The 11,363-nt window shown below is 43.7% G+C and overlaps 1 protein-coding gene across 1 annotated transcript in view; it reads right to left on the minus strand.

Annotated features, from left to right (window-relative positions):
• Positions 1-9,957, minus strand: part of RNF145 (ring finger protein 145) — a 104,847-nt gene extending 94,890 nt beyond the window's left edge. The window contains exon 1 of the mRNA XM_073621182.1: positions 9,670-9,957. The gene's annotated coding sequence lies outside the window, so the exon portion shown is untranslated. The remainder of the gene's footprint in view (positions 1-9,669) is intronic.
• Positions 9,958-11,363: the final 1,406 nt, after the last annotated feature.

Consider the following 11,363-nt stretch of genomic DNA (forward strand, 5'->3'; position numbering starts at 1 on the left):
GGTGCTCCAGTGCCATCAAAAGTGTAATAGGTGGTTGAGAAATGAGATGTGTCATTTATGCTCGTATAACGCCTGAAGGTGCTACTTCAATGTTGGTCCTTTGTATGTGGCCAGGCTGTGTAAAAGTTTTACATGTGGTATCGCCATACTTGGGAAGAGTAGCAGAATGTATTTTGGGGTGTAATTTGTTGTATGCATATTCTTTGTCTAAGAAATAACCTGATAATATGACAGTTTTGTAAAATAAATAAATAAATCTTCATTTTGCAAAGAATTATGGGAAAAAAATACAACTTAAAAAAATTCACCATGCTACTTAATACCTTGGAATGTCTACTTTCTAAAAAGGGGTCATTTGGGGGGCATTTGTACTTTCCTGACTTGTTAGTGTCTCAAGAAATGAGATTCACCTGATGTACTGAAGGCCTGATCAGATGTGATCAATTTTCAGTGATTGGCACCAAAGTTTGTAGACTCTATAACTTTCACAAAGACCAAATAATATACACTAATTTGTATTATTTTTACCAAAGATATGTAGCAGTATAAATTTTGGCCAAAATTTATGAAGAAAAATTACTAATTAGCAAAACTTTATGACAAAGAAAAAGGCATTTTTTTTCACAAAATGTACGGTCTTTATTTATTTATAGCACAAAAAATAAAAAACCCAGTAGTGATTAAACACCACCAAAAGAAAGCTCTATTTGAGTGAAAAAAAGGATGCAAGTTTTATATGGGTATAGTGTTGCATGACTGAGTAATTGTCATATAAACTGTGAGAGCGCTGAAAGCTGAAAATTGGTCTGGGCAGGAAGGGGGTGTAAGTGCACTGTATTGAGGTGGTTAATGACAAAACTGCTGGCAACAAAAGTGAATACACCCCTAAGTGAAAATGTTCAAATTGGGCCAAATCAATATATTGTGTGGCCACCACTATTTTCCAGCACTGCCTTAACCCTCTTGGCCATGGAGTTCACCAGAGCTTCACAGGTTGCCACTGGAGTCTGTTCTAGAACACCATATGAATGGAAAAAAGCTCCTGAAGAAGCGGTGACTATTTCCGCGAAACATGTCAAGAATGCTAATGTAAAGTTGTTATAGGGTGAATTGATAATATCAGCTTTTCCAGTGTCACCTTATCTGTGAATTTACAGAGTTACATAGTTTATTTAAAAAGAAAAAAGAGAAGGCTATGTATGTTTTTAATATGTTGTTCTAAATGAAATAAAATTCAAATTTTATATCCATTTTGTGTAACCCAAGCGTTTGTATGGTACCATGAAAGTCCATTGTAGCCTCAACTCAAATTTCTTTATACAGCAATGAAACTAACATTTTTAAAAGAAGCCAGCAGAAGGCAACCTCCATTACTTTGGGAAAGCTTGCAGATTCCATCTAAACCCTCACAAACACAGCACCAGTGTCTTCAGTGAAAAACACTCCACTAGAATGTTAAGAGCTAAATTCCATTACATCCTTCCACGGCCACAAGTGTTGGGTAATCACCCACCCATGGCTGTCAGACAACTTCTTGCACATGTAGAGTCACAGGGTTTTGTGAGATTGTTCCTATGGATTTATACAGTTTTCACACCTAATTCTTTATTTTGTGTGGTTAATTCTACTTTTGCATTTTCAAGCCTTACATTTGTTTGTGGTTGTTTATATTTTGCATTGCATACTAGCTCATTATGAAATACTTACCTTAGAACAGTGCCCTGGATCCGCACCAGCACACCGCTCATACGGCCGACATGTTTCCTGGAGTTACTCTTGGGCTGGCGGGCTCATGCGCTATGATTGGCCGGAGCCGTGATTACGTCAATCCCGCGCCCTGAAGAATCGGCACAAGCAGGCTGTTCCTTCAGTGCGCATGCGCTGATGACGTGGGCGGCAGCGAATACAGTAAATATCTCCTAAACGGTGCAAGTTTAGAAGATATTTACAGTACCTACAGGTAAGCCTTAAAGCGGCGTTCCACCCAAAAATGGAACTTCCGCTTTAAGGAAAGGTGACCCCCTGACATGCCACATTTGGCATGACATTTTTTATTTTGGGGGGGGGGGGGGGGGGGGGACCAGATACCCTCTTTTTAGAGGGTTCCAGCTCCCGCTTCCTCCTGGCGCACCATGGCACTGGAAGGGAGATCACCTCTCATCCCTCCCTCTCGACAATCATCTGGGATATGTCACAGGTCCCAGATGATTACCCGGCCAGTCACAGCGCGCAGCTCGTATATGCGCAGTGGGTGCCCGGCTGTGAAGCCACAGCCGGGTGCCCACAGTGACAATACCGCAGAGAGGAGGGGGAGACAAGCTTCGTTCCCCCGCATCCCTGGATCCTGGGACAGGTAAGTGTCCGATTCTTAAAGTCAGCAGCTGAGTATTTGTAGCTGCTGACTTTTATTTATTTTTTTTTTTTAAGCGGAACTCCGCTTGAATATAGGCTTACTTGTAGGTACAATTAAAGAGGAAGACTTTACTTCCTCTTTAAAGTGATTGTAAAGTCTTGTTTTTTTCAATAAAAATAACAAACATGTTATACACACCTGTTCTGTTGCAGTGGATTTGCACAAAGCAGCCTGGATCCTCCTATTCTCGGGTCCCTCTTCTGTGATCCTGGCCCATCCCTCCTGCTGAGTGCCCCCACAGCAAGCAGCTTGCTATGGGGGCACCCGAGCTGAGTCACAGCTCCCTGTGTCCATTCAGACACAGAGCTGCATCCCTGCCCTGCCCCCCCTCTCTGATTGGCTGACTGACTTTGATTGACAGCAGGAGCCAATGGCACCGCTGCTGTGTCTAAGCCAATCAGGAGGGAGAGTCTTGGGCAGCAGAGACATTTGTGGATATCGCTGGACAGAGATGGGGCTCCGGTAAGGCTTTTTATCTTAAAGCGGAGTTCCAGGCTTTTTTTTGTTTATTAAAAGTCTGCAGCTACAAAAAGTTTAGCTGCTGACTTTTAATTAACAGACACTTACCTGTTCCATGGTAAAGCGATGCGGCCGCACGTAGCCTCGCTCCTCTCCCCTTCCTCGGCGCCTCCATTGAAACTGTGTGCACACGGCTGTGACAGCATGCGGCTTCATGGCTGGCCAAGCAACGCGCATGCGCTCTCCCAGTGGACAGGCAATCTTCTGGGACCTGTCACGTGTCCCAGAAGATTGCCGAGAGGGAGTGGCCGCCTAGGGGGAGAGGAGGAGTCACCTAGGCAGCCCGTAGATGGAAGCAGGAAGTGGGACATGAAGTCCCACTGAAAACTAAATACCCCCCACACCCCCCAAAAAAAATGACATGCCAAAGGTGGCATGTAAGGGGACGAGGAGTGCTTAAAGCGGAAGATCCACTTTTGGGTGGAACTCCGCTTTAATGCATAGAATGCATTAAGATAAAAAAACCTTTTGACTTTACAACTCCTTTAAAGTGGTTGTAAACTCCTATTAATTATTTTTACCTATAGGTAAGCCTATAATAAGGCTTACCTATAGAGACTGTAAATATCTCCAAAACGTGCACCATCATCGGTGCATGCGCCCTGCAGGAATGGCCACCTGTACAGTTTCTTCAGAGCCCTGTGCCGTGACTGCTGGCTCCCGCACGCATGCGCGGGAGTGAGGTGATGGTGAGTGTCACAAAATGTGCTAGTATGCATACTAGCACATTATATGTCTTTACTTTGCAGGTCAGAAAAAAAAAGGCAGCGGTTTACTTCCACTTTAAAGAGTTGGGACAAACTATTTACCACTGACAAGGGTGCGAACAATGATCAGCATTTATTTATGTACAACCTGCTGCTAACAAAGCAAGCAGAATATCGGCATGCATTAAAAAGGGGATCAACTCCAGAGATAAAAAGATAATTCTCCCGCTCTACAAGACTCTGGTCCGGCCTCACCTAAAGTATGCCATCCAGTTCTGGGCACCAGTCCTCAGGAAGGATGTACTGGAAATGGAGCGAGTACAAAGAAGGGCAACAAACCTAATAAAGGGTCTGGAGGATATTAGTTATGAGGAAAGGTTGCTCAATGTACAGTCAGGTCCATAAATATTGGGACATCGACACAATTCTAATCTTTTTGGCTCTATACACCACCACAATGGATTTGAAATGAAAGGAACAAGATGTGCTTTAACTGCAGACTTTCAGCTTTAATTTGAGGGTATTTAAATCCAAATCAGGTGAACGGTGTAGGAATTACAACGGTTTGCATATGTGCCTCACACTTTTTAAGGGACCAAAAGTATTAGGACAGATTAACAATCATCCATCAAACTTCCACTTTAATACTTGGTTGCAAATCCTTTGCAGTCAATTACAGCCTGAAGTCTGAAATGCATAGACATCACCAGACACTGGGTTTCATCCCTGGTGATGCTCTGCCAGGCCTCTACTGCAACTGTCTTCAGTTCCTGCTTGTGCATTTTCCCTTCAGTTTTGTCTTCAGCAAGTGAAATGTATGCTCAATCGGATTCAGGTCAGGTGATTGACTTGGCCATTGCATAACATCCCACTTCTTTCCCTTAAAAAACTCTTTGGTTACTTTCGCAGTATGCTTCGGGCCATTGTCCATCTTCACTGTGAAGCGCTGTCCAATGAGTTCTGAAGCATTTTGCTGAATACGAGCAGAAAATATTGCCCGAAACACTTCAGAATTCATCCTGCTGCTTTTGTCAGCAGTCACATCATCAATAAATACAAGAGAACCAGTTCCATTGGCAGCCATACATGCCCACGCCATGACACTACCACCACCATGCTTCAGTGATGAGGTGGTATGCTTTGGATCATGAGCAGTTCCTTTCCTTCTCCATACTCTTCTCTTCCCATCACTCTGGTACAAGTTGATCTTGGTCTCATCTGTCCATAGGATGTTGTTCCAGAACTGTGAAGGCTTTTTTTAGATGTTGTTTGGCAAACTCTAATCTGGCTTTCCTGTTTTTGAGGCTCACCAATGGTTTACATCTTGTGGTGAACCTTCTGTATTCACTCTGGTGAAGTCTTCTCTTGATTGTTGACTTTGACACACATACACCTACCTCCTGGAGAGTGTTCTTGATCTGGCCAACTGTTGTGAAGGGCGTTTTCTTCACCAGGGAAAGAATTCTTCGGTCATCCACCACAGTTTTCAGTGGTCTTCTGGGTCTTTGGTGTTGCTGAGCTCACCAGTGTGTTCCTTCTTTTTAAGGATGTTCCAAACAGTTGATTTGGCCACACCTAATGCTTTTGCTATCTCTCTGGTGGGTTTGTTTTGTTTTTTCAGCCTAATGATGGCTTGCTTCACTGATAGTGACAGCTATTTGGATCTCATATTGAGAGTTGACAGCAACAGATTCCAAATGCAAATAGCACACTTGAAATGAACTCTGGACCTTTTTTTCTGCTCCCTGTAAATGGGATAATGAGGGAATAACACAAACCTGGCCATGGAACAGCCGAGCAGCCAATTGTCCCATTACTTTTGGTCCCTTAAAAAGTGGGGGGCACATATACAAACTGTTGTAATTCCTACACCGTTCACCTGATTTGGATGTAAATACTCTCGAATTAAAGCTGAAAGTCTGCAGTTAAAGCACATCTTGTTCGTTTCATTTCAAATCCATTGTGGTGGTGTATAGAGCCAAAAAGATTAGAATTGTGTGGATGTCCCAATATTTATGGCCCTGACTGTATATATACAATGTAATACTGACATATAATCACACACATAGGTTGGACTTGTGTCTTTTTTCAACTTCACCTACTATGTAACTTACCAGAGGGGTATCACTCACATTTTTTATATATTTGTGATTTTATTTTCATTAATATTTTTTTGGACTTGCACCAATTCTATAATTTTCATGATTACATTGCAATTTTAGCACTTTATCTTTGCTTATTTGCACAATTTTGTATCCATACATAATATGGTGTTTTGCACATTGTTGCATTTTTGCACTCTTCTTGCTATTCATTTAGTAGGCTAATATTTAATTTATTTAATTGTGATTTTTTTATAATTCATAAAGTATTGATTTTCACATTTTGTTGCACTTCAGCTATAGGGGTTTTGTTTGTACACCGTTTTTTTAATTTGTAGTATTTACACAATAAGGTATTTAATTATTTACAAGATTACATATATGTTGTAGAATACTGTGAACCTGCACTAATCTCGACTCTCATTCAACCCTTATTGACTTACATCAATATCGATAAAGCTGCGGTTCGGTCAGTTTAGTTGTGACATATATTTTTGGCACTGTTAAAATCTTTTTTTTTTTTTTGTTGTAAAAAGTCATACATGCCCAACTGCCGTCTTAAAAAGATTATATACAATATAAATACATGTGTTCTTTTGGGCGCTTTTTGGTCTTTTTTTTTTATCCTACAATGTTTGCACTAAGTGTTGAAGTACTGTACTTAAGAGAAGTAGAGTGATGGATGAATGTGTATTTCTGAAGTACCGTTTATAAATGGCTTCAGAAAACATACACAGGCATTCAGTGCTTCCATAAATGACCTTGATTTGAGCCAACAGGCAGTGCGGGTCTCAGACACAACGTACAGAGCCAATCTGAGCAGCTTTGTACCTTGTGATGGCTATGAAAACCAAACACTGTAGTATTTACATTTGAGAGCCCTCTCCTTACCGTCACAATGGAGGAAAGAGAGGAAGTAGTATTTATCAATGAACATTACATGAATGAAGGGATTAGCAGCAGATTCATGGTGATGCGTTTAAACGGATTGTGGGATCTTTTTTGTTTTATTTCTACCCCGTTCGTCATCCTCCTTACCTGTACATCTCGCCTTTCTAGAGTCTCTATGATGTGTACATTGACCCCTTTACCTTCTCCCTGGCTATATGACCTATACATTTAATGTATCCAGTGCACCAATCCCAAGCTCCATGCTTTAACCACCTCTTTATTGCTAAAACCCAGTGGTTAATAAATACCACCAGAAATCTATCTCTGTCTCAAAAAATTATATAAAATTAGTAGGGCTGCGGAAATTAACGATTAATTCCTCGATTAATCGTTAATTTTTTTGATCAATCAAAATTTTTTTGATCGGTAGGCTGCCTGCCCTGGGGCCGCTTTGGGCCAAGCTGTGGCTGCAGCGCAGTGCTCCGCTCCCTCCTCCTCCACAGTCTGCTGGCATCTCCCGCTGTGTGTCTCCGAGCTGAGTGTGAAAACTTTGGCCACGCTGTGAGAAAAGTCCCGCCCTCCTCCTAGATCAGCTCTTGTGATAGACGCAGTGTTCTGTCTACCACATGAGCTGATCTAGGAGGAGGAGGTCAGGACTTTTCTCACAGCGCGGCCAAAGTTTTCACACTCAGCTCTTAGACACACAGTGGGAGATGTCCACAGACTGTGTAATCCAGGCACAGGCACTGACTACAGTGAGGCTGCGATTATGGGCACGGCGAGGCTGCGATTATGGGCACGGCGAGGCTGCGATTATGGGCACGGCGAGGCTGCGATTATGGGCACAGTAAGGCTGCGATTATGGGCACAGTAAGGCTGCGATTATGGGCACGGTAAGGCTGCGTTTATGACATGTGACATCCTAGCCATGCCCCGCTATGTCCGGCTTCGGCCGTTGCCATAACAACGGTGCTAAATCAGCTAAAAGTAGTTGGATCTGTATGTGCGTTGTAATTAATCGAAATTAGTTGATTAATCGATTTAAAAAAAAATCGATTAAGCGAACACGAAAATTTTAATCAGTAACAGCCCTAAAAATTAGTTTGGGTCCAGTATTGCATGACCAAGTAATTTTTATGCAAACTATCAAAGCAATGAAAATGGCCTGGTAATAAAGGGGTATGACAGACTGGTACTCAAGTCATAAGCAAAGAGTAGCAATTATATCATAGGAAGAAGGCTGCTCCATCCCTGATACAGTAGACAAAAGATATCTCCCATTTTAATAATTTCATGTATCCCTGGAGTATGTGTATATTGTAGGAATGGTATAAGATCAGAACGTGAATTGTCTAGACCTGCCAATTTTAATCCTGTTGTTCAATAAAAGTTTTTTTTTTTGTTTTGTTTTTTTTACTTTTTATACACCAATTTGTAATTGTGTGATTTTTTTGCTGCAACAAAGTCCCATGGGAGATATCTTTTGGCCGATACTCAAGTCATAAACCAAGCACTGTTAAAAATAAAGGGAAAGAAAAATCTGACCGATTAGAAAACCTTCATTACTACAAGTACAGATTCAGTGCAACGGAAACTTTTAACTAGTAGCAGATCAGCACACAACCCAGGCAGGTTTTGCAGGATATGATTTAGTGTTTGCACTAGTGAAAGAAAATATAAAGATTATTCAGTATTCATTCTCAGTTTGCCCGTTCCCATTCATTGTATTGCACATCAATGCTGCCTCACTTTAATAATCCACAGTATAACTTTCATATAAGGAAGTTAGTGGCCTTCTCAAGTGCACAAGGTATCCCAACAGCCAGGTTAATGATCATCCATGTCTGCTGATCTACACATAAAGGAAGCCGACGTCTCTACTTTTCCCAGCCTAGGGGCAAATTATCTTTGGCAAATGACTTCTGGGTTCTAATTTCTATGTCCCTCGTAACGTTTGCAATCTACATATTTTCTCCCTAGTGGAGCAGCATTACCACATCCCATGGGATAAACAACATTTCTAGAGAACATGTCTGAGACAATATGCTTTAATCAGACAGGCAAGAACATGCATATAAAATATAAACTGGTCAGCCAAGAGCAAAATATTAGAGTAAACGGGAATTCCAAGTGGTAAAAAAATAGAATGGTCAGACTTTAGAAATGAAGGTGAACACAACCGCCACATGAGAAAACAATAAAGCAGCATTCACCTGACAAAACAGTGAAGCTCCCAAAAAAATAAATATGGCAAAGCAGGGGTGGGCACTGTCCATATAGCAGAGCAGAGGTAGGCACTGCCACTCAACAAAGCAGGGATGGGCACTGTCCATATAGCAGAGCAGAGGTAGGCACTGCCACTCAACAATGCAGGGGTGGGCACTGTCCATATAGCAGAGCAGAGGTAGGCACTGCCACTCAACAATGCAGGGGTGGGCACTGTCCATATAGCAGAGCAGAGGTAGGCACTGCCACTCAACAAAGCAGGGATGGGCACTGTCCATATAGCAGAGCAGAGGTAGGCACTGCCACTCAACAATGCAGGGGTGGGCACTGTCCATATAGCAGAGTGGAGGTAGGCACTGCCACTCAACAATGCAGGGGTGGGCACTGTCCATATAGCAGAGTGGAGGTAGGCACTGCCATACGACAGAGTGGGGGTGGGCACTGCCACACATGGCAGAGCGGGGGGGCCAAATGCCCCATATGGCAGAGCAGGAGGGGGCACTGCCACATAAGGAAAAGTGGAGGTGGGCACTGCCACATATGGAAAAGTGGAGGTGGGCACTGCCCCACATGGCAAAGCAGAGGTGGGCACAGCCCCATATGGCAGCGCAGGTGCAGGCACACATGATATGACAAATAAAGGTAGGGGTAATTTCATTCCATTAGTATTAGTGGTGACTGGTGAAGAAGTGTTCCCCTATGTGTCAGGAGGAAGGAGAGGGCACAATCATTGCCCTCCCTGGCACTGGCCCCTCTCAGTGACACCACACAGAAAGGCGCTATCCCCTCCTCCGTGTATATCATCCTTTACCTGTCCGTGTCTCCTCAGTGTCTCCAGGAATCCATTCTCCAGGCCCACCGGCCCTGCCTCCTCACACAGCACCGAACACGGCCTCCACCGCCCGCCTCTCGCTGTCTGTACACCCGTCTGGAGACGATACTTCCCTCACGGATTTCCGGCCCACACAAACCCTTACCGGGGCTGTTCACGCAGCGAACACACACACAGCCTGCAATCCGCCCACAACAACAAACAGTAACAATGCTGCGCTTGCGCATCCGGGCCGCCCTGACAGCTCCGCCCACACCCTGGCAGACCGGAGAGAGCACTACGCATGCGGTAGGGCCGAAACTTGGTTGCGCATGCGCAGAGCGCGCCATGATGTAGCTATAGAGGGTACTCGAGTTCATTCGAAGTCCTGCTGGATTTTAGTGTAGCGTTTCCGCAAGTTGCCTTTCCCTTTCCTGCCCTCACATCTGTCAGTATTACACGGGCAGTTTTTCCAGATTCGGACTGTATTTGTATTTACCAGTTTTACAGTGTATTTTAATCAGATTTTTTTATAATCCAAAATTTGTAAATCGAATGTTAACTCAATCTTCTAAAAGAGAATGAAATGCATGCCTGCAGTATATTCCCCAAAACATACGTCCCATTTACATGGTTGTGTTCTAACACGCAATTTAATGCGCTAAAACACATGCGTCCAACATCTCGTCCCAGGCTGCCACCTGTCCGGGATTCACCCGGACAGTCCGAGTTTTGAATCATGTTCGGGTTTCAGCCGGACTTATTTAGTCTAGACTATGGCTCCCCAAGTAACCGAGATAGTCACACACAAATCTGTTGCCACCCAGGAGCTGCGGGCAGCTGTCTGGGGGCAGGTTCGGCATCATTGGGTGGCACGGCGATGATGTCAGCAAGAGCAGCTTGGCCACACCCACCATTTGCTGCGGCACACTATGCACACTGCATTACTACTCTCCTTGGGGCATCCAAAGGTATCCCAGGCCACTAAAGTGTTCGGGTTTGGCTTGAAGAAAAGGTGGCAACCCTAGGCAGCACATCAAAGCACGTTCAATGAGATTCAATGCACTGGTAATAGGCATTAAGGCAGAAATACTCGCCTCTATCACAGCGTGTGTCTTGTCCGTTAGGTCCCTTGCTGGGAGTTCATTCCAGCACCACAGCGGTGTGCGAAAACGTACACTGAGCTTTGCATGCACAAGCTTTGGCCGTTAGCTGTTAACTCTGTCCACTCCAAATCCTAAATTTAAAGGCACATTGGAAACGCACATCAAGGTCTGCCAATAATGCGTGTCAGCGCACAAAGAAAAAACACCCTGAAATCAGACAACGTATCTGTCCTAGGGCTTGTTTACACCTGCTTTGGTCTCTGAAGAGTGACAGGAGGGGAGGAGGCGTTCTATCGCCTCCCCACCGCCTGTTTTAACCCCCTAAATACCACACAACGTTGTACGCTGACCCATTTACTTAAAGCAAAACATTGCAGCTGCTGCCTCTGCAGCAAAGGGAGAGTGGTTGAGGGTCAATAAAACTGTGGCTCAACCATGGGGTTTTACCCCCCCCTCCCCAGCACAAGTATAAACAAGCCCTAACACTACAAAAAATACTATTCTACGTACATGCATAGATCTAGTCCTTAAAGTCCTTCATTTTCTGTATTGTGCATTTTCTGTATTGTACTGACCAAGTCCCCAATG

Source organism: Aquarana catesbeiana, linkage group LG03 (genome assembly GCF_042186555.1).
Source record: "Aquarana catesbeiana isolate 2022-GZ linkage group LG03, ASM4218655v1, whole genome shotgun sequence".
Taxonomy (NCBI): Eukaryota; Metazoa; Chordata; class Amphibia; order Anura; family Ranidae; genus Aquarana; species Aquarana catesbeiana.